Source organism: Calliphora vicina, chromosome 4, assembly GCF_958450345.1.
Source record: "Calliphora vicina chromosome 4, idCalVici1.1, whole genome shotgun sequence".
NCBI classification, from domain to species: Eukaryota; Metazoa; Arthropoda; class Insecta; order Diptera; family Calliphoridae; genus Calliphora; species Calliphora vicina.
This window is the reverse complement of record NC_088783.1, coordinates 88,649,272-88,672,689: the sequence shown is the minus strand read 5'-3', so window position 1 is coordinate 88,672,689 and position 23,418 is coordinate 88,649,272. Positions and strand designations below refer to the sequence as shown.

Below are 23,418 nucleotides of genomic sequence, written 5' to 3'. Positions count from 1 at the left end.
TAAAAGAAGGTAAAACATTTAAAATAAGTATATTTTTCTTGATTAAAATATATATTTTTTTATAACTTTTCTTCCTTTAGGTGTTGTGAATGGTCCAGACATTCGGAATCTGGTCAAAAATCAGGAATTTGATAATATTTTAAATAAAAACGAATTGATTGCTTGGCAATCAATCAAAGAGGTTATTGGCGGGTTGTTGGGTAAAAATAGGTCTGACAGCTATCAGAGATCTGTTAACGCAATGATGAATGCTTTTTCTAAAATAGGCGTTAATATGTCGCTCAAAATTCATTACCTACATCATCATCTAGACTACTTCAGTCAGCAACTAGCGACCGAATCAGATGAACAAGGGGAACAGTACCACCAAACTGCAATGCCATTTGAAATGAGGTAATTTTTAATATACATATATTTTTTTTTTCCCAATACATTTTAACACAAATTTTGCAGATATCGAGGAAAAAAGTCTCCCGATGCTGTATTAGCGAAAATTTGTTGGTGGAGCAAGAACTTGCATTACGATGATGAAGGAGAAGAAAACACAGGAAGTGAACTACAAAATTTGTCTACTTCAAATTCTGGTTCTACTAGTGTTTATAAACCGGTTAACCGGTTAACCGAAAAACCGGTTTTTCTTCGAAATCTCGGTTTTTTGCGAACCGGTTAATTTAAAATTATGATTTTCGGTTAACCGGTTTATCCGGTTTTTATCACTCGGTTAACCGGTTTTTAAAATGTGTGACTAAAATGAATAAATCTCATGTTTTTGCGCATTTTTAATATTCATTGTGTACATATTATTGGTCTTATTTGAAACTTAAACTGCTGATTTACAATACAAACCTCTTTAGATTAATATTTTTAAGAATTACAATGATTCTAAATAGTAGAGGGCGATGAATTTACTTAAAAACTTATTTGCACATAATGAAACTATTAAAAATTAAAATTAAATTCCGCATAGTTCTATAAGTTTAGGCTAAATCTTACTAATGATTCATTAAAAACTTAGTGTTGATTTTACCAAACGTTAAATTGAATTCGATGTACATACCTTCTTTCAATAAATTTGACTTCTTTAGTGTGTTTTGTTCATACAATTTTAATTTATTAATCATTTCGTTAGCTTTTCAGAAATATTACAGAAGAGACAAAAATCCATGATTTGAAATATTTTTTAAATCTGATAATGGAGTTTTATTAATTATTTGGTATGATTTATAATGACAAATAATCACAGCTAAGAAGAAGTGCGTTTGCATCTTATAAGTCCTTTTTTGGGACTTGTAACATTTTCTGTTTCATATCAGAAAGTCGAGGTGATAATAAATTTCAAAATGATCAAATATTAAATTAAAAAATTGATTTACATTTTTTGGTTGAAATTTAATGAATAAACCAATAATTAAAATAAGTATATTATATATGTATTTAGTAACATATTTATACTCAATTCCATTTGACTGAGACAATAATTTTGAAATTTTTACAAAATAAAATGGACTCAACTCTTTTGTATATTTATAGTTATTTAATATTAACCATTCCTGACTACTAAAAACTACAAATTTTAAAGCTGTATATACTTTATTGGACATTTTATGTTTTCTACACATATATGACGGTTAACCGGTTTAACCAGTTTTTTTCGATGTCGGTTAACCGAAAAACCGGTTTTTTAAAAAAGGCCAATTTTCGGTTAACCGACAAACCGGTTTTTTAAAAAGTCGGTTTTTTATAAACACTAGGTTCTACAGAGCATCCACCAGAACAGAAAAGACCTCGAACTATATAATGTAGTTCATTTTTATATAAACTATGTAAAAAAAATACAAATTAAATTTTAAAAATTAAATATATATGAAAAATTTTTACTCAAAAAAGCTGAACTTTAAAGGCGCATAAAATACGAGCTAACTTTTTAAAACCCTTTGGAGGTTTTGGTCTACTGATGTTCTACTATCACTTCCAGTTGGTCTCATTCATTTAATGACCCGAAATTCGATGCATAGTGTTATTGGTCTAATTGAGAGCTATAAACTAAGCCTTTCGTCAAACTAAAAATTCGATTTATTTTGACCCTTTTTCACTGTGTACGACCGTCCCGTGCGACATAATGTAATTGCCCATATATAAATTAAACATTTATAACCGACAAAGTCAAATTTCGGAAGGCCATTTGTATGGGGGCTAGGTGAAATAATGGACCGACGGGCATCGTTTAATCGACTCAGAATGTGATTCTAAGTCGATCGGTATACTTTAATATTTTTGGGCGTTACAAACATCTGCACAAACGCATTATACCCTCCACACTATGGTGGTGTAGGGTATAAAAATCATTTCGCAAATTTATACATTAAACATTCGGTAAGTTCGTTTATTTGCTAGTTTTATTACTTTCCAATATTTTATTGTTTTCGTACACTACACCACCATAGATTAGGCGCAGGACAACAGGACATTTCCTCACCCATATGGAAATGTTTTAATATAAAATATGAAAAAGGAATGAAAGAAAAGTATCATTTCCAAATATTGTATGGATTTCCATAAATATTTGCTTTATTTTATAATGTTCAGTACCAACAAAACGGTACTTCAATATAAGAATTAATTTTGTTGAATAATTCAAGATTGGAGCATAAAGATCACTTAAAAAACCATTTTTCCATGACACTAATATTTCGTTATTGTATAGCACATTGGAATTTATTTTAGTACGAATAAATTTCAGTTAATTTGTCAATAATATTTAAATTTAGAACTTAGCACATCCTATTAGAAATTCAGAATATTTTTATAACTCAGTCGGAAAATAACATCTTCTTTATCATTAACAAGTATGTATATTTTGGTACTTTATATTTCCGAAGGAGAGGATTCAGAGTAATTCAGGGATATATATTTTGGTTTTAAACAAATTAATAACAAACAATGTAGTAACTGCCATTAATTTTTGACAACTGATTTAATTTTTATTTGGCTTTTAATTCATTTGAAGAAGCAGTTTGGAAATGTTTATTATTTCTTCGGTTAAATTTTAGAAGTTAGAGAAAAAATGCTTTGTATTCATTGAACGTCAGCGATATTGGATTTTAATTATCAATATATGGATACGTAATATTTAATTACTTACATACATATGTTTGAAAAGTTTTTGTAAGATTAATTTCCCAAGTTATTTCTCTGAACGCAATATGATATAATTTGAATACCCACCGAATTATTGGTTGTAAAACCAAGAAGTATAGACAACTATTCTCTATCCTCATAAAATTCTAAGATGATCTATCTATGTAAGTTCGTCTCCTCGAGGGACGAACGTATGGGATTGAAATATTCCCCAAATATTCTTTGTAAGTCAGAAATGTTTGATATTGAAAATGGGTAAAATCTGGAATACAACCTCCAAAAAGTGGATTTTTCAATAATGTATTATATATATGTATGTATTCTCAGATAATATGAAATTTTGAACACATTGTTCCCACGATAAACAGGCAACTTCTGATGAAAATTATGAGAATCGGTAAAAAATGTCTTCCAGCCCCCATACAAATTTCTTCCCGGCGCTATGTTACATAAATGTTTATAGAATAGGAGTATTCATAAAAAATTTAGCAAAAATTAGTTCCATTTAAAAGAAATCTGAAAACTATATTTGTTTGGATCGATCCATATTAGACCCCCATATAAGATAAGATTTCTAACCAAACTTATACATAGATAACCACTTAAATACACGTAAATCTCTTATAAATATTGTAATCAGTTTCAAATTCGACACCATTAATCCACATGTATGTATATTAAAATCTCCTTACCTAATTTTATCAAGATTGGCCCATATTTGGTCATAGCTGCCATATAAGGACTACTTCCGAAAAACATTTAACCAAAATAAATTTCTTATAAAAATCGATATCGAAGCAAAATTTTACAAGAACATTTGTATGTGTGCAACAATTATACTACTGGATTTTGTGACGATCAGTCCATAATTTGCAATATCTCTTAAAATAACTTTATAATGATTGGACCTGTACGGTGAAATTTTTCCGAAAATATTATTTGTTGATAAAAATGTTTGATGTTGAAAATAGTTGTTTATTTAATTTTTTCGGTTTACCCAAAAATAATCAGAACAAGTGTTCGTCCGATGTTTCAAAAAAGAGACATAGAAAACCGATATTATAGTTATTGCTAATAGCTAACTTATGTGTCCAAAAATATGTTGAATTGTTAAAAAGTTTTGTGTCAAAATATATGAAAAACGTTATACATATAAACGAAAATACCTCCTTTAAATACCATTATAATACTTTAGATATAAGGCTAAGCTAGTAGGTAAAAAAAAATTATTTTCTACTTAATATATAATCTATATATGTATATAAAAATGGATGTTTGTATGTGGGTATGTATGTATGTATGTATGTATGTATGTATGTATGTATGTATGTATGTATGTATGTATGTATGTATGTATGTATGTATGTATGTATGTATGTATGTATGTATGTATGTATGTATGTATGTATGTATGTATGTATGTATGTATGTATGTATGTATGTATGTATGTATGTATGTATGTATGTATGTATGTATGTATGTTCCGAATGAACTCAAAAACGACTGGACCGATTTTGATGAAATTTTCAGGGAGTCTTCAGAATAGCCTAGCGGGTAACACTGTAAATTCCGATTTTTAATTTTCGGTCTGTGGACGGAGAGGTGTGTAAAAATTACATTTTACATTATACCGTTAATGCTATATATACAAACAGATGTGTATATGTATGTTCCATATGGACTCAAAAACTGCTGTACCGATTTTGATCAAATTTTCACGGAATTTTCAGAAAAGCATAGCTGGAACACTGTAAAGTCATATACATAAATATTTTTTTTTTATTTCCAACGTTCAAACAATGACAATTTTCATTTTGTTGCTTAACATCATTCTAAAAATTAATGATTTGGTGTAAGCGAAAAAAGGAATACATTCCAACACATGTCCGGTACTATAGAAGTTCTTTTATATTATCAATCGATGATAAACACGATTGCAAATTAGGTGCATGATTACAAAAATTCCATATGAAATCTATTAAAAAAACAAGTAAGAGTACTATATTCGGCCGTGCCGAATCTTAAATACCCTCCACCTAAATATGATGGTATAAAAACTGAAATAATATAACAATTGTTAGAAAGACTAGTTTACGTAGAAGATATTTTATTTCATATGTACAAAAAATTCTATCTAATTCAGCAATTTATAACTGAAATTCCTATTAGAACGTATGAAATTTAACAATTTATATAATTAATAATTAGTTAATACGTTTGGATCAAAATTTTTCCCTTTTAACCTCAAGTGAAGAAACAGAGTATAAAAAAGGGTATACAAATATATTTAGACAAATTTCAAAATATTTGGTTGTGCAACTTATGTGGGAGCTATGACCTATTATGATTCGATTGTCATAAAATATTTTTATGTGATTTTGATGTATTTATATGAGAGCTGTGGCCAATTATGGACCAATATTCACAAAATTCAGTATTATGATTTCAGAATACAAATTACTGATCTGTGTACTATTTTGGTTTAATATATGGCTGCTATGACCTATTATGGTCCTAAGTATTTAAGGGCTATTTTTGTAGAATTTCATATAAACAACGCTATTAACAAGAGTGGACCTTATATGGGAGCTATGCCGAATTATAGACCAATATTTAAAAAATCTTGTACGATCCTTGGATACAAATTACTGATCCGTGTAAAATATTCGTTCAGTATAAATTTTTATGGATATTTGTGCAAGTTAATGTGTTTTCCTGAAGTGGTTCTTATATGGAGTTTATGACCAATTATGGGCCTATCATCATAAAATTTGGTACATCGATTTTTGTATATATTGAATAAATTTGTTTTGAATTTCAACTTGATAACTATATTTGTAACAAATTTATGAGGATTTTAGTGATTTTCGGGAGTGGTCCTTATATGGGAGCTATGGTTAAATATGGATCGATATTCAAAAAATTCAGAAGTATGATTACTGGAAATTACTGATCTGTGCGTTATTTCATTTTGATATCGATATGTTTTTAATATTTTTTAAGGTTAATATCTTTTATCGGAAATGGGCCTTATAGGGGAGCTATGACCAATTACCGGCCAATCTGCATAAAATTTGATACAGTGATATCTATGTATAGGAGTATAATTTTTGTCGAATTTTAGCATGATAAATGTATTTGTAAGAGATTTATGAGTACTTAACTGATTTTTGGAAGTGAACCTTATATGGGAGCTATGGTCAAATATGGACCGATATTCACAAAATCCAGTAGTATGATTTCTAAATATATACTACGGATGTGTGTGAAATTTTGTTTTGATATTTTTTAGATATTTATGTAGGTTATTGTGTTTTTCGGAAGTAGTCCTTATATGGGAGCTATAACCAATTATCGGCCGATCTTCATAGAATTAGGTACAGCGATTTTGGTATATATTGGGATTATTCATGTCGAATTTCAACTTGATAGCGATATTTGTAAGACATTTATGCTTATTTAAGAGATTTTCGGAAGTGTACTTTATATGGCGGCTATGGTCAAATATGGGCCGATCCACGAAAAATTTTGCAATATAATTTCTTTTACCACGAAACTTATTTTTGCTGAATTTTATGTGGATATTCCTATTCTGTAGGCATTTATAGACCATAGAACCATATTTCGGGAAGAAATTTGTATGGGGGCTAGGAGAAATCATGAACTGATTCTTATAATTTTCACCAGAGTTACTCCTTTTATCATAAAAGTAACGAGTGCAAAATTTTATGATATTAGCTGCAATATATTTACAAAAAATATCCAAAAATATGTGAAAATTATAAATTTTTTTTTGAGGTTGTCCCACATTTTCATTCATAACTTTGGTTCCACTGTACCGATTTCGCTGATTTTCAATACCAAACTGCTTAGGACAATAATAAACATTTTTCTTGCAACTCTACTAAGTTTGTTTGCGTATTTTGGACGTGAGCGTGTTTTACACAGACGGACAGACAGACGGACATTGCTCAATCGACTTAGAATTTCATAAGGATCAATAATATATATACTTTGTTGGGTCTCAGATGAATATTTCTCAATGTTACACACGGAATGACAAACTTATATATACCCTCATTCACCACTTATGGTGGTGGAGGGTATAATAATATTTTGAATAACTCTCCGCATATCACTTTTAATAAAAAACAAGTAAGAAAGTATGGTCGGTCAAGCCTGACCATATAATACCCTACACCAAGTAAATGACTAAAAATAATTTTCTTTTAAAATATCAATAATTTATATTCGTGAGTGATTTTCGGAAGTGGGCCTTATATGGAGCGAAATTTGTGTAGATACATATATAAATTAAACATTTATGACCGATAAAGTCCAATTTCGAGAGGACATTTGTATGGGGGCTAGGTGAAATAATTGACCGATTTCAGCCAGTTTCAATAGGCTTCGTCCTTGAGCCGAAAAAATTATATGTACCAATTTTATCGAAATATCTTCAAAATTGCGACCTGTACTCTGCGCACAAGGTTTACATGCACAGCCAGCCAACCAGCCAGCCAGACGGACGGACAGACGGACATCGTTTAATCGACTCAGAAAGTGATTCTAAGTCGATCGGAATACTTTAAGGTGGGTGTTTTGGGCGTTACACACATCTGCACAAACGCATAATACCCTCCCAACTATGGTGGTGAAGGGTATAATAACGGTTTTATTCAAATAAAATTTGTTTTCGAAAGGGCAGTGCAGTGCATCTTCATCGAGTGCTGCAGAAACACCTCAACAGCATATATTTTATTATAATAAGTACCGTGACTACAAGAATCACAAGGATGTACTAATTGGCGCAATGAACAAACGTTACTTACATTGCAGCATTTTGAAGTTCCCTAAGGAATCCCCGGGAATGTGCTGTTCGAACGGTAAAGTTATTCTGCCACCAGTTATTGAGCCGTCTGAGCTGCTACTAAGTTACATTTCCGGCGCCAATCCTATTTCCAAACACTTCCTTCAAAATATCCAAAAGTACAACACATGCTTTCAAATGACGTCGGCTTCATGCCCACCTTTAAAGTTCAAGGCCAAATGTACCACAGATTTGGATCATTGCTCACGCTTCCCAATTACGATACGAAAAATTCCAATTGATCCCTCCACAAATGGGATTTCATTTCCGGACTTTTTCCAAATGCAAATGAATATTCAAGACGTTGTCGACAAGTTTTCCCAAGTCTTACAACGAACTACAACAATTCGGATTGTCTGTGGGAACATGCAATTTTGGCACCAACAAATTATGATGTTAACAATATCAATAAGAAAATGCAATTGAAACTGCCTAGCAAAACAATAAAATACAAATATATTGACACAGTAATGAACGAAGAACAAGCCTTTGATTATCCTACTGAATTTTTGAATTCATTGGATCACCGACTTTGTCCGAAACTGTATATTAAAATCGAGATGCAATATAAAACAGATGTTTTCTAAGGGCCAGCAACGCGGACCGGGTTCAGCTAGTATTAAATATAAAAATCGGATAAACCATCTAAATGTTGTATGAAAAATACTCAACAATCGGTGCCCTTATTATATTTGTGGTTTGTATAGAAGATTCGAAACAGCAGAATATAAGACTGTTACTTGTTATTATTAATTTTGATAATAACAAATTTTATATTAAATTTACATACATACATAAGTATAAATTTTGTATTTTTTCAACAAAAAAAATAAAAATTTAGTTGGTAACTAATATGTGATCTATATCTGATGAGTGCGCAACCAACGGGACGTCCCTGGACGTATCTCTTGCCCAAAGGGATATTCACACTCCCTTGGTGACAGTATCAAAATTGATAGATGAATGGGCTTTGAGCGAGACGGAACTCAGGTGGTCAAATATCATCACTTGTAGAATATCCAGAATGCTCTGGCCCAATCTGACAGAGGATAGAACTAAGACTCTTTTGTCTCTTAGTAGGAATTCGATTAGACTTCTCACGGGTATAATTACTGGGCACTGCATGATTGGACATATGTCGGAACGTATGGGTTACCCACGTTATGGCTATTGTAGAAGTTGTTTAGATGAAGAGGAGGAGGAATCGGTACAGCACCTTCTATGTGAATGCCCAGCCTTACAAGAGCATAGACTACTACATCTTGGTAGAGCTCTTTTCCATGATCTGGACTGTCTCAGAGATGTGTCACTAGTGAATATGATTGGGTTTATTAGAAGTACCGGCTGGTTCCCATAGGGACCACAGAAATCACATAATAGACGAAACTAGGGAGGGAAACTATTCTCACTTTATGTATGACATTTTCAGCATAAGGGAATAGTACTTCTAAGGGTACCACAATGGGCCGCAAGGCCTCCGAGTGAACTCGCTAACTTGCGAGCAACCCACGTAACCTAACCTAATATGTGATCTATAGAACTAGTCTACAACACCATTTCTTGTGTTGTGTTCTACGGATCGGGTTCTAGAATCAATTACGACATCATTAGTTAGAATGCTGTCATTCTAGAATTGTATATATTCATTATAATTTTCATTATTGTCATTATAACTTTTAATTAATTTGGTTAAGGACATTCGACCATTGTAGGCAAAGCAGTTTCAGAACTAACATGGAAATTTATATAAATCGATTGTTCACACTAGCATCTACAGTGGTGGCCAGGAATTTAAGACAAAAATTGTTTGCTAAATTCCATGTAATTGTCAATTATTTTTTCAAATATTTCCACAAATATGTATGCATGAGCACTGTTTTAACAAACAAGTGTGTTTTATTCGACTGTGTCAATTCATACATATTCACCATGAACACATAAAATTTTTCTACAACTTGACCAACAATTTTTTTTTTTAAATAAACATATTTTCTCACATTTATATCATTATAATTTTATTATTATAAAATATTCGGACCAAATTTCGTATTTTTAGTTCCATTAGTTTCGGTCATACAATGTTATTAACAGCGGATGTTCGCTGAGGTGGGTCAACGTATTTCCACATATCTTTGTCCAAATATGTTTTACCGATTTTTCCAAACATTTTTCAGAAACTATAAACATTAATAATAAATTTCATACCCTTAGATGTCCTTTTATTTTGGCTCTATCGCACTTAAAATTCAGTTGATGAAAAAAATTCAAGTATTTGTCTTAAATTGGTGGCCACCACTGTATGTATGTATATCTGCCTAAAAAAAACCGTTTCATATATAGAAAGCAGTAATAATAATATTAAAAAATGCATAAGTTTATCTGATCCACGCGATACTTATTTTTAGCCGGCAGACTTTAAATATTAAAATTATAGTTATGAGCAGGGCAACCAAAAATATGCAATATCATATTTTTTGCTGTGCGTCGTATAAACATATGAGTTAGTTATTTATCCGTTTCAGACAATTTTACGAATTTTGGCATCGATTTGTTAGTGCATATTTTTCTCTTTACTGCATATTTTAGCATATTTTGCACTTTGTATCATATTTTTGCATATTTAACTCATGACTGCATATTTTTGTTGCATATTTTGTTTTCTTAATATAATTTTATTGTTTGCTTTATAATTTTTCATTTCCATATTTTCAATGATAAAACTGCAACCAAAATGTTTTTTTTTAATTGCCAAAGTCTTGAATAGAACAAATCCTCCTTCCACTATTGTAAAACTTTTTGATATTTCTTTTTATTGCAATTTTTTAATAAATAATGACACATGCTCTCCATAGAGTTTTTGAAGCATAATTCAAATGTTAAAAAGTGTCTTTTAAAGTTTTATGTAGAATAGAAACGTTTCGAGAAATTTATGCGGACATCCTCTACTGATCGTATAAACATTGGGGCACATGGATTGAGAATGAAAACTTTTATGCTACTAATTACTAAAAAAATGTTTAGGCATTTTAAATGATGAGACAAATCAATTGATTAAGATGTCTAAGAAATTTGAAAACTAAATTAAACACATATTAATTTATTGCTAAATATAATAAAATTAATTTAATCAAACTATTTTCATGTAGTGCTCAAGTCAGCAAAATCTGAATTTAATGCTATAATAACCATTTTTAATTTATGAGCTCAATATTTGAAATCAAACAATAATCAACTATTTTTAAGTGCTTATTTTTATATTTTAAAAGCATATTTTTCGTTTTTAAGTGCATATTTTATGCGCATAAGACACTTTTTTAGAACATATTTTTGGTTGTCATGGTTATGAGTTATTTTTCTACCAAACGTATTATTTCCAAAAGCTTTTGCTAATAGATCAACATTTTATATTTTTCGATATATGATGCACATGGAATTTTGTGTATTAATTAACAAAATAATCAATTTAAAGTAATAATAAAAAAATGAAATACGCTACATCCATTTAACTCAGGTGCGGATCCAAAAGGGGAAAAAAGGAAAGGAAATATAAAAAAGGAAAATGTAAAATAAATTTTACTTTATTTCAAATGGTTGAGCTGGATCGGTGCCTGATTTAACTTAAAGTTCGTTTATAGTTATGAAACACCGTATATATAGCAAATCACAAGCCAGAAAAACTCTATTAATATTAATAAATAGTTTGAACCAAACATATCCTTAATAAAGTTTGGACAAATTGAAAAATAAGATTCGTTTATAGTTGGACGAATAATTTACAAGCAAACGTTATCAGCAATATTGTACAGATACTAAAAATTGTTTTGTATTTATCAATTTTTGCAGTATGAAGAACTATACTGAATATCCTATATAAATCGAATGGATTTATTTAATTAATTGCACTTTTATTTTAGAAAAAACTTTCCTTAAAGATACAATATTTCATACAATACTATATTTTAGGTTTTTGAAGTGGGAAACAATACTTTTAGTAAACACAATGGCCCATAATCATAGTCAAACACTAAAGTCGGTTCTTTTTAAAAACAACTTTAAAATAAAAACCTGCTTTTTATTAATAGTCAAAATTAAAGTATGTTTTAAATTGAAAATGTTTTCATACAATATACAAGAAAAAACAGACAAGTGGCAACGCTGAACAGCTGACATACAAAATTAAAAAAAAAATCCAAAAAACGTAAACAATAAAAGTAACCGGGACATCTAAAGAAAGAAAGTTGTTTGTTGTGGAAAAATGGAAAAGATAAGATTAATATCATAATTACGATATTTTGGTACTAATTTTATTGATAACTGTTCAATAATTGCAAAATCTCTACCAATATCTTGTAACTTAAACATTTTTTACTTTGTGACGAACTTTTTTACTCGGCGAAGAACAGCTGATGCTGTTGTTAAACGAGTTAAAAACAACTTCAGCTAGTTTTATATTTAGAGTCGACTTTAGAGTCAGAAGTATACTTAAACTTGTCTATGATAGACCTAAAGTCCACTCTTAAGTAAAGTCGAGTTTAATTCTCTTAAAATGTACTTTATTTTTGACTATGATTATGGGCCAATATAAGTAGTAATCCAAAAATTGTCAAAAGTTATATCCCTAATGCAAATATTTCTATATGGATCAGTATGTATGTATATGTATGCAGAGTATAAAAAATAAAAAATCTTACAAAATCCCCCGGAATATACAGGCATATATGTATATATGTATGTAGATGTACTTGCAAACATTCTTACATATATAGATATTTATTTTCGTTTGAGTATGTAGATTTATATACATACGTATGTATGTATGTTTAAATGTATAGTTTTTATAGTGTAAATGTATGTGAACTTTTGTGGCATGTGGGTGTAATATAGAAATAAAAGATATTTGCTTTGGGGTTATATGTAGTATTTGACTTCCGGTCCCTCTACATTCTACTTATTAAAAAGTTTTTAACATCTTCTCTTATCTATTTTAAACTAATGAATGTGCAGTTTCATATGTGCGTCCCGGGGGCGTTTTCATTAAAACTATTTTACGCACAAAAGCTCGTTTACTAAAACTCTGTTATTTATTTTTTGTAATATTTGTAATATTTCAGTATGAGCCCTTTGAACGCACAACACAAATTATACATGAGAGGAAAAAAAGAACAAAGAATTCGAAACGTCAATCACATAGCTCGAAATCCACCTAACTCACAGTAATACATACATACAAAGGTAACATGTATGTGTGTGTGTTACCCTTCGACATACCCCAGCAGTTAAGCAAGTAGTAAATGTATCCCTTAAGGTATTTATAGACGGTAATACTGAGTATTAATATTTGTCAAAAACTCTAGTATCATAATACAATTTCATCGTCTAAACAAAATTCGTATTAGATTTTCAAAAAATACAAATGATTTTTTTTTTGATTTACGGTCGGTATTGAAAATTTGTTTAAAACAATTCAAAAACTTTTTATTTTCATATGTATCTATTATTATCATATGTATTTATAAAAACAAATAAGGCACACAAAAATGTCAAGAAAATATAAAATAAAGTTTGCAGAAAAATATCAATCAACAAAGAAATAACATATTTGTAATACTATCGATTTTTTGAAATACCGAATGATTTCAATAATATTTTAAATTTGATAAGTGCTAATATTCAGTATTGCCGTCTATAAATACCTTTAAAGACAGTAATTGTCACAAATGTCTTATCACTTGGCTGACTCCAATTTATATACATATATTGGTTATTTGACACGTGTGTGCACTTTGTAGTGTAGGGAGAAGACAATTGGTTACTTTATGCATCCCAAGTAATCTAGCGTGAAGACAATTGACACTTAAGTGTCTCTAAGTAATCTGGAGTGTAGTCACTTTAAACATTTAATGAGTATTTCGTACAAACTGGTTTTATACAAATTGTGTTGATATAATTCTCATACAGTTTGTTTTTATTTTTGCTTAAGTATACTGACATATCATGTACATAGCTGAAGTCAATAGTCACTTTAGTGTCTCTTAGTAATCTATGGTGAAGTCACTTAAAACTTTTTTTTGTACTGCACTTTATTTTACCCACCAGAAGCGTTTATTAATTTTCGATCAGCTATCAAATAGTCACATTGTAATCAAAAGGGTCAATTGACCCCCTGCTTAGGACATGCACGTGTTAAAATAACTAGTCAAGTAGCTTTATCAAGTAACCAGTTATAAAGCTAGCAAGGTAACTGAGGCTATGTAACCAGTATGTGAATCCAATGCGTTGGACCAGCTATTAGACAGTCCCATTGTAATCAAAAAGAGACAATTGACCCCCTGCCTAGGACATGCCCGTGTTAAAATGACTAGTCACGTGGCTATTGAAGTAACTAGCTCCCACCCTAAATGGTGGGTAAAATCACTAGTTCGGTACTGTCTCCTAGAACTGCTGGGACATTATATATACATACACATCTAGTTGTATTTCGCTACACTGCACTATAGGTTAAACGACTACCAAAGCTGTGCTAAAGTCCAATTTTTCAAATGCAAATATTGCACTTTTTTTAATGCCATTTTGTAACCAATACTCCAAATTAACTAAGTCAGCTTTTTGTTTTTGGTAAATATTAAATTCCGTTTGACAACACGCAGTCAAAGACATTGCATTGTAATCACTTAATAAATTATGTTGAAAAACCTGTATTGCTTTCAAATTTTCAATTGCATATTTAAATTATTTCGCGAGTTATAAAGAAGAAAGTGAAAATGGGGAACAATAAATTAAGTAAGTAAGTAAGGTTTTTTGTTAAAACATGTGATAAAAATGTTTAACTTGCTTGAAATAAAGCCACTTTTTTAACATAACCTTAAAAGTGCTGCGACTGTTTTCAAAATGTAACTTCGTGGAAGCTTTTAAAATTTCGGCAAAGTTCGGCAGATTAAATGCAAACAGAAATGAATATATTGAAATGTTATGAACCAATTTTCGTTTACATTCAATAGCCGTTTTTAGCCGTTTTCGAATAATACTATATTTTTTAGGTTATTGTTTGAAATTTGGCTTAACGAAAATTCAAAAAAAGAAAAATTTTATGTCGTTTTCAAACATGTAGTGGACAAAATTGAAGTTAACATATTTTCAGATGAAGTGGATAAGCATATAACGCAAACAATGCATTTTTTATATCCTACACCACCATAGTGGGGAGGGTATTACGCGTTTGTGCAGATGTTTGTAATGTCCAAGAATATTAGTCTAAGACCCACCATAATATGGTGCATATAATTTTTTCATCCCAAGGACGAAGCCTATTGAAACTGGCTGAAATCGGTCCATTACTGTTTAATTTATATAGGTATCTACACAAATTTTGCTCCAAATAAGTTTTATATAAACGGAATTCATGTCACCTGATTTTATGGTGATCGTTCCTTAATTAGTCATAGCTCCCGCTTCTGAAACTCACTTTAACGTGCATAAATCTCTTAAAATTGTTGGTATACACATAAAATTCAACTCTCATAAAGAAATTAATCATACGACCTAATTTCATGACGATCGGCCCACAATTGGTCATAGCTCCCATATAACCCACTTCCGAAAATCCCTCACGAATATAAATTATTGAAATTTTAAAAGAAAAATTATAAAAGCAATGAGACCCTTACCAAAGTTTCGTTGCAATCTATTTTACTGCATATTGCTGAAAGATGCAAAAAGACGCTGTAATGGAAGCGGAGAATACAGATTTTTTAAGCTCCGATTTAATATTAAGCTGTACCTCAGATCCATTAATTTCCCCATCACTTTTATATAGGCGCTTACAAAAGCGGAAAAGTTCCACACTTCCACCTGAAGTAATTCACTATACCCACCAAGATGATGATATTAATGCAAGTTAAGAGGAGCTTTTTGATTTAAATTTACAAAATGAATTAGATTTAAGCAATTACTAAAAGTTTTAGTATAATTAGAATAAATTATTGTATTAAGTTTGCATTAATGATTGCAAAAGGGTTAATTTTTGGTCGCTAGTGGGTTAAATTTCATTTTTTTTAATAGAATTATTCTTACTTATGAAATTCTTCAAGGTTTTGGTTTGAATACCATGATTTTGTAGTAGTTATTAATTTTGCACAGAAAAAGTAGTCATTTAACCTATAGTGCACTGTAAATATTCGCTGCCACAATTTAAGAATGAAACTTTCGAAGCTACTTTTTTTGGATTAACATTTTAAATCATAAACAATTTTGTTATTGTCATAAAGTTTGGAATATGTAGGTAAATACATATGTCTTTTGTTTTCAATTTATTTTAATTCAATAATTTAGTTTTTATTTTTTATATTGTTATTCAAATATATTTCTAAAACACATCAGTTGTTTGCAATATTTAATTAGATGTTTTTTAATGTGAAACAAAAAACCAAAAAAAATGCCGGGATCCCGAAAAAATGCCGGGATCCCTACTTAGAACTGATTTAAAAAATATTCATACATATCCGGAAAGACAGGTAAAAGAAATTTAATTTTAAAATGCGAATATCTCAAAAACCTCAACAAACAATTGGGATCGTTTTAAATTTAGCATACAGACGAAGTACTTCACTCTGGAGCCTTGTAACCAGGCCTGGAAGAGTTGCCTATCTATCGATATTTTGCAATTTTTTTTACCTCAAAAACAGCAGATCCGATTTGTCGATTTTTTTTTGGCTTTATTCTATAAATACAGTTTTTTGATATAGTTTTGCTCAATTTTCATTAATTCAACACACAAATATTGTATGGTAGTTAAAGATATTTCATTGTTAAAGATATTATTAATAAAAATTTCCATGGCGTTAGAGGAGGTGTTGACAAGTTTAAGTTTTTAATTTGAGCTTATAACACCAAGAGAGCGGATCCAAAATGCCCCAAAGTGGGGCACCAAGTCCGGGGTTATGAAATCCATTTGAGAACAGTTGGCTAAAGTTGAAATTTACATAAAAAAATAGGTCTACTTCGGAAGGCTCTGGACCGCGCACTAATACGAATTTTGATATTATTATGCTTTTATAATATTTCCAGAGATGTTATCTTTCAGAAAAATATAAACACATTATTTATCATTTTCTTATTTTCTGTATAATTTTAAATTAATGTAAGTACTTTTTTCGAAAAAAAAAAAATAATGGCGAATACACATAAGTTTAAAACCACATAACTCTTGACTCAGTAAAGGCTTTTAAACAGTTTTTTCTCAGGATTATTAAAATACTTTAAGAAAATCGGGAAAGAATTGGATATTATCATAAAAGATAATATCCAATTCCAATCAAAAAAGCACACCAGACTAAAAACATAAAATTTTAATTTTCAAATGCGAATAACTCGTAAACTATAATGATAACATATGGAAGATATCGTCTAATAGATTCCATAAAAAATCTTTTAAATCGGATAGCAAACAAAAATTTTGCATCATTTTTAATTTTTGATATACCCGAGATGCCCCACTTTTGGGCATTGTGTATCCGCCCCCTTGGTTTTATAAGCCCAAATTCAAAACTTAAACTTATCAACACCTTCTCTATAGACATCGGTCTATTCGTTTAGAAGTTACAGATTTATTTCCACATTTTTTCTTAATTCCCCCACGACGCAAACTGATACAACTTCAAAATCACATTAATTTTAAAAAGACGCAACTTCGAAACGACTCAAACCGGGGTATTGGCGTATTTAAAAAATGTTAATAGAATTAACAAGATATCACAATTATTGTTTCTAATGTAATTATTCTAAAAATCGTTTATATTTGAATGGGTTTTTTATTTTTATTTGAACTTACATTTATTAATTTCTATAAAACTTTGTACTTCACTCCGTCTGCATAGCTTAGATGTAGTTTGGTAATGGCTGACATACATATACTCTGATACAGGCGTGGACCCAAAACCGAAAAGTTTTCATATAAAAAAGGGAGAAAAATGTAGAACAAATTTTAATTTTAATTACTTTGCCTAACTAAATTTAATTGTTGTTAAAGTCGATGACTTTATTTTAAAATAGAACTTTTGTTTTTATTTGAAAAAAGTTTCAAAACTTTTTCCAACATATACATTCAAATAATTGAAAATATGTATTTTTCAATGACTGTAAATAAAAAGAAGAAATTTCAAAAAATTATAAAAACAAATTGTACATAAAAGTTCAAAACAAAAAGCTTTTTTGTTTAAGTTAAGTTATGCTTAAGTTTATTTGAGACTTTTAAATATTCATACATATTATAGGTATAATGGATCTGAATATAAGAAAACTTAAAATTATAATGTGTTGTTTTAATACAATATATTGTTTCACAGCAACAAACTTGTCCGGTTAAGAAAATTTTTTTTTTTTTTTTTTTTTTTTGAACATTTTAAATTATATTTGAAATTTGTTTTATGGTACGAAATTTAAAATAATAGTCAACTTTATGGACTTAAAATCGATTTTAAGGCTTTCGTAGTTAGGCTGATTATGTATATTTGTTATATGTACATCAACATCAAGCTGTCCTTTAATGTCTTATTATTTACAATATACAATGTTTTAAATAATTCATAGATACATACTAACGATGAACAAATTATTTATGTACATTAGAGTGCTCCAAGATTGTATGGGCGAAAAAAAATTTCTAAGTACAGGCCGTCCCCCCTCTAGAATTGTTCTATGTATTGTAGAAACATGTTGTGTAAAATATTAGGATGATAGGATAACGTTAACTGGTGGTGCAACGACGCTGAAGGGGAAAAACAGCAATTTTTTCAGTTTTTGTAAAAAAAATTGCCAATAAATAACGACTTTTACAATTTAATTTAAAAGAATCGAAATGTGTACGTAATTGTCGTTATAATGAGATATAAAAGATAAAAATTAGTTAAAAAATGTTAAAGTTATGAAAAAATCACCAGGCCATTAACGTGTCTCAGGCCTCTAGAACAAGACATTTATGAACAAAATTAACATATTTTGAGAAATATTAAAATAAAAGCTTATTTTTACTTAAAATATATACACATTTACTTGTATATGAGTTTTTGTCCTCATAGGATACCGTTAACCTATTCGCAGGTATGACCAAAAAAATAAATTTTTTTAACGGCAGTTTCAAAACTCCAATTTCAAATATTTAAAAATTTTGTTAAACCAATTTCAGAATTAGCTGATCATCACATTGGATTTATTGAGAACATAATAGGGAATAAAAATATGAAAAAAGTATATCAATACCTCCTATAGTTTTTCCGTACCTGCGATTTAAATTTTGCGATTTTCAAGAAAAACTAATTTTTTGGCCATATTTTATAGTAAAATTTTAAGTAAAATCTGTTAATATAATAGTCCAGGTAATTTTAAATATAGTCTGAAAGTTTTCCTAAAATCGGAAAACGTTAACCCTTTAAATCGTGAAGGTGAAAGGTCAAATTTTTCTGTGTAGATAAATAAAATACGTTAAAAAACAAAAATAAGCTGTTCATATTTTAAAGCTTTTACATACTATGTTCATATTTTAGAGTAGCCAATGGAAGTAAAAAAAGTGTTCATATTTTGGGGTGTTCATATTATCGCGAGTGTCGGATTAAAAATTTTCCATATAAAATAATAACTATAATAATAACTTTTCGAAAAAAATCAAAGATGAATTTTACCAAATTATGATTTGTTGGTTGGTGGTTGGTTCATTCATAAAATCAAGAGGATTTTGAATTCTCATAATACAATGTCTGCAAAACACATTCACTCTAAAGTTCTGTTCCGCGAATTCCCGTAAAATTATTGCCGGGAATTATTAAAAAAAAAAAAACGAAAATAAAAAAGTTTTTTTTATTTTCGTGTAACATGTGACTCAAATAAAACAAAAAACTATACCACGTGTTTCAGTTTACCACTGCGCTTAAAACTTTGAACTTTCTCAGTTCATAGAATAACGGTTAATTGAAGTTTGCAAAAACAAATTATTTTTTTTGTTTATCTGGACTCATAGCAGAACAAGCAAGGTACAATTATTGAAAAGTACGTTCTCAATTATACATTCCCTATAACGTCAAACAAAAGAAAATTAGAAAAAAACAAAACGAAATGTCTAAGACAAAAAAAAATAATTAAACAAATTTTTGTGTATTTACTTTTTTTCCTAAAATATTCAATTCAAATAAAATTTTTTCCAAATAAATATGTGTTAGTTTTAATATAACGTGCAAAACATTGAGAAAACAAAATAAAAAGTGATTAGAGTAAATGCGTTATTTGACGTTGTAGGGGTAAACATTGAAAACTCTCCCTAATAATTGTACCTGGTTGGTTCTACCATGATCTGGACTGTTTGTTACAATATTCCAACAACAAATATAGGAACAAAAGTTTTGAGTTTTGGCCAATAAATGTGGGTCGCCAGACCTATGTGCCATGGTTAGGCTTGCCAGACGTACTGTTTTCAGCAGTACTAGTACTTTTTTTTAGTTTTTGTACCTTTAACTGCATAACTCCTAAAGAAGTACGCAAATGTGCTTCTTTATGTACTTTTTTTCTACCTTTTTTGTATTTTCACCATAATTTTATAGAGGTAAATATGTCAGTTAAACGACAAATTTGAACAACAGCAGGATGAAAATGGGGTTTCTAACCGAACGTATATGTAGCAGTTGCAATAATCAGCAAGAGATTTGTCTTTTTAAAAAACGCGCAGCAGAATTTTTATCGAATATAAGTACTTATATAAAAGGTCGTTTCAATTTAGAAAATAATAAGTTTTGAAAAACTTTAAATTGCTTCGTCTTTTCAATTCCTCATTCTATTGCAGCCTGTGAACGAATTTTTAGTTTAGTGTTTTATTTTTGGAGGAAGGAACGAAATAAACTTTTAATAAAAACTTTGGAAAGCGAGTTAATAATAAAAACAAACTTTGAACACAGTTATACTGAGTTTTTCAATTTTTTAAAAACCGAAAAAGGTAAAAATGAAATTGTAAATCAAATACAAAAATGTGATAAATATTTATAATTTATTCAAATGTATCAGTAAATTTTAAAGTCAATACCCTGCAGTCAATACCCTGTCAACAGTACTAGTTCAAATGTCTCCAATCTTTCATTTCTGTGTCAATATAAAAAGTACAGAGACAAAAGATGTGGTGTATATCTAGTGACATTGTCAACAACCTGTCAATATTCCTTAAGAAAATGTCTATAGTTAAACTGTATTGACTGGCGCTTGACTTGGTCAACAGTATTGACGACTAATTGTGCACCATACAATGTCTCTGCTGTTGACATTATTTATGTTTGATTATTTATGTGTAAAAATTCTAATGCGCAATAGCTCTCTCTTTTTCAGTATTAAAAAGCCGGTTGACTAAAAAACAGCGTGTGCGTGGTTTTATTAATATTTGGAAAATGTTAGTTTAATCATTAAAATTATTATTATTTTGTTTAAAAATATAAAAAGAATACCATTAAAATTATATTTCTTAAATTAATTTTGAAGTATTAAGCAATGAAAATTTGTTTTTGAGTTTTTATTCAGTTAATTTAAAAAACCAATAATACTATCATAATATACATTAGAGTGTCCCTTAGAATTAAATTTTTGGAAATGTTGAGACGGTACCCCCTGAAAACTTGTGTAATGACATAAAATACCACCAAAAAAATGTTTAGCTTGTTCTAAGAAGGGCAACCCGTGCCGACTTAGCGATTTAGTTTTGAGGTCCATTTACAAGGGGAAAAAATGCATTTTTTTTTCAGTTTTTGTAAAAATTTTGCCATTAAATAATTACTTTAGCAATTTAATTTAAAAGAATCGAAATGTGTACGTAATTGTCGTTCTAATAAGATATAAAAGACAAAAATTGGTTAAAAAATGTTAAAGTTATTAAAAAATCGCCAGGCCATTAACGTGTCTCAGGCCACTAGAACATGAAATGTTGGAACAAAATTAACATATTTTGAGAAATATTAAAATAAAAGTTTAATTTTACTTAGAATATATCCATATTTACTTGTATATGAGTTTTTGTGTTCGTAGGATACCGCTAACCTATTCCCAGGTATGACCAAAAAAAATTATTTTTTTTAAAGGCAGTTTCAAAACTCCATTTTCAAATTTTTAAAAATTGTCTAAGGGACACTCTAATATACAGTGGTGGCCACCAATTTAAGACAAATACTTGAATTTTTTTCATCAACTGAATTTTAAGTGCGTTAGGGCCAAAATAAAAGGCCCTCTAAGGGTATGAAATTTATTACTAATGTTTCTAGTTTCTGAAAAATGTTTGGAAAAATCGGTAGAACATATATATACAAAGATATGTGGAAATACGTTGACCCACCTCAGCGAACATCCGCTGTTAATAACATGATATGACCGAAACTAATGGAACTAAAAATACGAAATTTGGTCCGAATATTTTATAATAATAAAAATATAATGATATAAATGTGAGAAAATATGTTTATTTAAAAAAAAAAATTTTTGGTCAAGTTGTAGAAAAATTGTATGTGTTCATGGTGAATATGTATGAATTGATATAGTCGAATAAAACACACTTGTGTGTTAAAACAGTCCTCATGCATACATATTTGTGGAAATATTTGAAAAAATAATTGACAATTACATGGAATTTAGCAAACAATTTTTGTCTTAATTACCTGGCCACCACTGTACATACATTGTTTTTAGTCTAGTCTGATTTAAAATCATAGATTTAAAATCACAAAAACTGATTTAAATTAAATTTTAAGTTACATAATTTGTTTATATTAAATACAAATAGTTATGATCTCTTTTTTATGTTCTTTATTGTTACTGTTGTGAACTATTTTTTGTTAGTTTTTTTTTATTCAATTAAATACATTTTGAAAATAAACAATGTACTTATTTTTCCTCAATTGTACTGCTTTTTCAACTTCGATGTACGTTTTTTGACAATTTCTAATCTGGCAATCCTAGCCATGGTAGGCGTTCATATTGTTCAGGTTACGATGATTTTAAGATTTTAAAATACACACAGTAAAAATACACACATTTCATTCAGTTGCTTGATGTTGTTTCGGATATTTTATTTTGTTGAAGACGATTTATAACAAAACTCCATCTCGTATTTTTACGGATAGGCAATGTTACTTAAGCACTAAGGAAAGATATTAAATCTCGGAATGTTTTACAATGTAAGAATAAAATAAACTTGCGAAAATCTTGAGATAATATGGGTCCCATTATCGGAATCGAAAGAAAAGACGGACAAGCTGTCCAGGATGGGATCATGTATGGATATCGTCAATCTGGAAAATACTAAACAATTCTCATGCACGCAGAGAAAAAGTATAATTGGGCGTGGTTACTTTAACCATTTAAATAGTGTTACAAGATTTTTAACAATATTATAGTC

At 29.5% G+C, this 23,418-nt stretch overlaps 1 long non-coding RNA gene across 1 annotated transcript; it reads left to right on the top strand.

Annotated features, from left to right (window-relative positions):
- The first annotated feature begins 375 nt into the window (after nt 1-375).
- LOC135959315 (uncharacterized) lies at nt 376-1,892 on the top strand. The gene is made up of 2 exons (XR_010576523.1): nt 376-584; nt 1,752-1,892. It is a non-coding gene; the product is annotated as an uncharacterized LOC135959315 (long non-coding RNA).
- The last annotated feature ends 21,526 nt before the right edge of the window (nt 1,893-23,418 follow it).